Here is a 5,430-nt window from a genome sequence, read left to right as displayed (position 1 = left end):
AGGACGGACAAAGCGTTGAGGTAGAGAATCCAGAGGCCTGGCTCTACCGTTCGACTTTCGTGCATCCATGGGGATTCACTCCCAGGTCCTGGGTCTCTGTTTTCTCCTCTAATTGAATAAGCATCATCTTGTGATGACACTAGAGCTGTTGCAAATACCCTGTTCCCTTGCCTGGCACATCCTTGCTCTGGCTCACTCCACGCACCTCTCAGGTCTCTGCTGAAAGGCTGTCTCTTCAAAGATATCTTCCCTTAAGAATGGTATTTCTGCCTAGCTTTTTTCCCCATAGCTTCCTTCAAAGCATTTACTACATTTTTTAAAAAAAAAAAGCTTATTTATGAGACCAGCAGATGGCGTGACAGTTAAGTCAATAGACTCCCACGTAGTTGACCGTGATTCGAGTACTGGACCTGGTGGCTTAAAACTCACACCAGGTGTGTGTGTGTGTGTGTGTGTGTGTGTGTGTGTGCCCAAGATCCCAAGAGGAGAATGGAGGAGAAGGGACTGTGGTATGACCATCCTCCCTGGGGGGGATGATGTCTCACTTTCTCTCTCTCCAGTGAGTGCACGTGCCTTATAGCAAAATCTCTAAAGAAAAAAAAAGTTTATTCATTTCTATCATGAATGTATATGTGATAGAGAGAGCCCTTTCTCCTCATTCTCTTCTTGGGATCTTGGGCACACACACGCACACACACACACACACACACACACACACAGCATGATTTTTAAGACGTGAGGTCTGGGACGTGAACCATGGTCAGCCATGTGGGAGTCTAGTGACATAACTGCTATGCCACCTGCTGGCCCCAAGAGAGAATTCCAGTAAGATCTTGATACCGTGATCCAACCCCAGCATCAGGCAGCCCTGGATCATGGTGTGTTGAGGGAGGTTGTCAGATATGAACCCAGAACCCTCCCATGTGGGTCAGTCTCACAAAGCATCTCGTTTTGTCACTATGTCACTGTCTGGCCCCTCACCACAATTTATACGTAGACAACCGCGTCTTGGGTTTCTTTCTCACTCTGAATCTCCCCTAGTAGACACAAGCTCCCTGACAGAGGGACCCTGTCCGTTTTATCGTCACTCTGTATACCCAAAGCCTAGCACGGGCTGGCTACAAGGTCAGCACTCAGCAAATACTTGTTGGATGAGGTGAAGGCGTGAATGAATCTGCTTCCCTCTCCTCACACACTCCCCCACTTCCCTCCCCAAGCTCATCTCCCTGGGGAGTGGTAAAGCGATAATGAACTGTGGGCGGCAGATTCCTGGGCAAGGGTTGATGGCCTCAGCCTCCTCTCCTCCCTTAGCCTTCTCCTTTCTGGTCACACTGGCGCCCTTGAGGGCCCATACATATGCCAACCTCATTCCTGCCTCAGGGCTTGGCACTTGGGTCCCGTTTATTTGCACTAATTTTCCTAGACACGCAGAGGTTCCGTCCTTCACTTCAACTAAGTCTCTGCTTACATGCCGCCTGCCTCTTCAGTGGTACCGATCCTCGCCGAATGCCGTTTCGGAAGCAGTCCCTCTTACCTTAGTCCTCTATCGTTCTCTCCTCCCTACCCTTATTTTCCTTCACGGCACGTATCATTATGTGATGTCAGATTTTTCATTTTTAAAAGTTTTGCTTATTTTATTTATAATATATAGAGAGAGTGTGTGTGCAGGGGAAAGAGAGAAAGAAACCCTTAAAAAGGTCTCACCCTTCTACGATCCCCTTTCTCCATCCCTCCTATTTATCAGGATCTGAGTACACATTCGTGCACCCAGCATGTTTTTTTAACATATTTATGAGACCAGCAGGTGGCGTGGTGGTTAAGGCCCTGGGCACTCCCACATGGCTGACCATGGTTCAAGTCCTGGACCTGGTGGCTTGCTTTCTCACTTTCCTTCAGAAAGACAGAGACAGACAGAGAGACAGAAAGCGAGAAATCCCCCCCCGGGGGGGGAACAACCATGCCGCAATCCCTTTTCCTCCATTCTCTTCTCAAGATCTTGGGCATGCATGCACACGTGCCCAGCGTGAGTTTAAGCCACTGGACCTGGGACTCAAACCGTGGTTAACTACATGGGAGTCCAGCAACATAGCCATTATGCCAACTGCTGGTCCCCCACCCCCGTTTTTTTTTTTTTAAGAATTATTTACTTTAATTAATTATTATTATTTAAAAAATTTGCTGCAGGGCACATGTGCTCACCAGAGAAAGTGAGAAAGCAAGCCATCAGGTCCAGGACTTGAACCACGGTCAGCCATGTGGGAATCCAGAGCTTTAACCACCATGAGACCTGCTGGCCCCGCACCCGGTATGTTTTAGGTCTGGTGCTGTGGTGTTTGGGTGGCTGGATCACACATGGCCGACTATGTGGTTTGAGTATTGAACCTGGAAGCTTGGAAACCATGCTTGTAACAAGGCTGGGCGAGTGCACTTTTTTCTGTGCATTGGGAAGAGATAGGGTGTGGGGTCACATGGAGTTAGAGTTCAGCTCTACCACTCACTGGCAGTGTAGCCTTGGGTAACGATGTCCCTTTCTTCCTCAGTTATGTAGGGTTATTAATAGTATCTACAACTCACAGGCTTTTTTTTTTTTTTAAAGTTTAGTTATTTCTTTCTTCCATGAGAGATAGACAGAAACAGACAGAAAGAGATTCAGGCACCCCAACAGGGTCTTCACACTGCATGGAACCCCATTCTCAGCTGCCCTGGATCACGGGCATGCACATCCGTGTCCGGTATGCTCAGGGAGGTCCTGGAATGTGAACCCAGGGCCTTTCCTATGTGGGTCTAGTTGTGTTACCACTGCACAATCATGTAGCCCTGCAGGCTTATCTTCGAAATTAAATAAGGATGGGACCATCCGGTAGCATGATGATTAAGGAACTGGATCACAAATGGCCAATTGTGTGGTTTGAGTCCTGAATTCAACAGCTTGAAAAATACCCTGGGTGCATGTGCACGCCTTCCCCAAATCCCAAGAGGAGAATGAAGGAGGAGAGAGTATGGGGTGGCCATCCCCCTTTGGGAATGCTTTCTCACTTCCCCAAATTTTCTGTCTCTCTCTGGCTAGCACAAGTGCCCTACAGTCAAAAATAAATAAATAAATAAATAAATAAATAAAGGATTAAATGAGATCATGCAAGTGTCTAGCATACAATAGATGCTCAGCAAATGTTCCTTTGCACAAACAGGCAAACACACAGCCCTTATAGCAGTCTGAGTAACAAAGTTCCCTCGGTCTGGAAGAGAAAACAGATAGCGAATAAGTTCTCTTTCCAGTTTCCCTTCTAAGAAAGGAACTCACTGGCCAGAGTCCAGCATGGTCACTGGCATGGAGGACAGTCAGCCAAGTGCTAGCCTCCCACGTGGGGTTTCCAAAAAGTGTGAGCACAGAGTTGCATAACCTGTCCCCAGACGTGTCTCCATGGAAATGTTTTCATCAAATGTTCCCCAAAAGGGAACACGTGAGCAGGGCATTAGGGCAGCCTAGGGCAGAACGAAGGGAGAGAGAGAGCTGGGGTATCTCAGGAATGAGAGGAAGATCAGGAAGAGACAGTACCATGTTTATTGAGGTCCTACTGTGTGCCAGGCATGAAGCTCACCTCACTCTGTCTGACACCTAGTTAGATCCGTGCCATAAATCGGAGAGATCAGATATGTCCACACCCACATTCCAAGGGAAGACATAACAATAATAAATAATATTGCTAATATGTGCACAGTGCCAACTACCTACCAGGTAGAATCAAACACACATTTGGTTCTCAGGACATCCCATGACATAGGGACCATCCTGATCCTCATTTTATAGAGGAGGAAACCAACTGAGACTCAGGAGATGAAGTAACTTCCCCAATGTCACTCAGCCAGACAGTGGTACAGGCAGGATATGAATCGAAGCGGGGCTCCAAAGCCAATGGGTCTGCGCTTCCCAGGGGATGGATGGGGGTGGGTCCGGAAAGTGACCCCAGCAGTGTCCTTATGTGCCCACAGTGAGGCCTCAGTGTAGGAATGACGTAAGTGACCAAGTGACCAGAGGCACCCTCCTCCCCTCCCTTCCCCTAGAGGACAGTTTGTCCTAGCTTGTGGCTGTTCGTCACACTGTCTCTGACCTAAAGTTTAAATTTCATTCATAAGTTTGGAACCACAGACTTGGCAGCTTGGGAAGAGCCCGTGGAGACCAGCTATTCTAGTCCAACTCCCTCATGTTACAGACGGAAAAAAACTCTGAAGCCTGACGAGGGCCGTGGACATGCCAAGGTCACAGAGCAGTTGTCGCTTACACGCAGTTGGACTGGGCCAACCACAGATCACCTTGTTCCATAGTTACCAAATGTGGCTGCCCTTCTGAATCACAGGGAGTTCTTTAAACGTACAGATTTCTACACGCTACTTTTGGAGATGTAATCACAGGTTTGCAACAAAACCCAGCAATCTGAATAAATACCACATTCTTCTGGTGACTGCGGTGGCACAGGGCATGGACTCCATTGGGAAGTGGAGTCCATACTCCTTTTTCTTTTCTTTCTCTCTCTCTTTTTTGCCTTAGGGCACATATGCTTATTAGTGAGAAATAGAGAGACAGTGAGAGGGAAAGTGAGAAATCACCCCCTAGCGGGGACAGCCATGACTCAATCCCTTCTCCTCCATTCTCCTTCTGGGATCTTGGGCACACACGCATATGCGCCCAGCATGAATTTCAAGCCACTGGATCTGAGACTTGAACCGCAGTCAGCCCTATGGGAATCTAGTGAGGTATCTCTACGTCAACTGCTGGCCCCGAGCCTCTTTCACTTCATAGTTTGGGAAACTAGGACTCAGCAAGGGACTTGCCCACGGTCATGCTACAAGTCAGTGGGGTGCTAGCTCAGGCTCTGTGGTCTGAACCCAGCTGCCTGTGGTCAAACTTCGGAAATGGGCAGAGGAGGTTGGCCAAGGGAGTTGCTGTGGTTTTTCCCAGTGTTTGATTTCCCTCTTGGGTCCAAATTAAGACAGGGTGCTGCCCATTTCCGGAATTTAGCAAGGTATGGGAATCTAAGAGCTGAACTTCCAAAGAGAAAAGGAGATTTGCTGCCTCGTGGGGTTTTCCCAGGGAATGATGTAAGACACCAGCTACAGGTCAGGCCCTAACACAGCAAGCTCCGGGCTACCTGTGTTTTCCATTTCAGAGATGGGTAAGGAGGGCATTCCCTGAGGGGAGGAGATAGGGTGGAGTGGCCTCAGCTGTGACACTAAGGAAGCGGACTCCAGGAAGGGCCTTGCATTCCTGACCTGGAAGGAAGAGGCAGCTTCCTATGGGAATTAAGGCAAAACTCCCCAGCACTTTTCCTAAACCTCTCCTCCCACCTCTCCCTGATCCCTAGGGCTTTGTGAATGGAAGGATTCACTTCTCCTTTTCCACTTCCCACTACCTCCCCCCCCCCCAACCAAAAC

The sequence above is a fragment of the Tupaia chinensis genome, unplaced genomic scaffold (genome assembly GCF_000334495.1).
Source record: "Tupaia chinensis unplaced genomic scaffold, TupChi_1.0 Scaffold000411_1, whole genome shotgun sequence".
In the NCBI taxonomy this organism is placed as follows: Eukaryota; Metazoa; Chordata; class Mammalia; order Scandentia; family Tupaiidae; genus Tupaia; species Tupaia belangeri.
Note: the sequence above shows the minus strand (reverse complement) of the source record.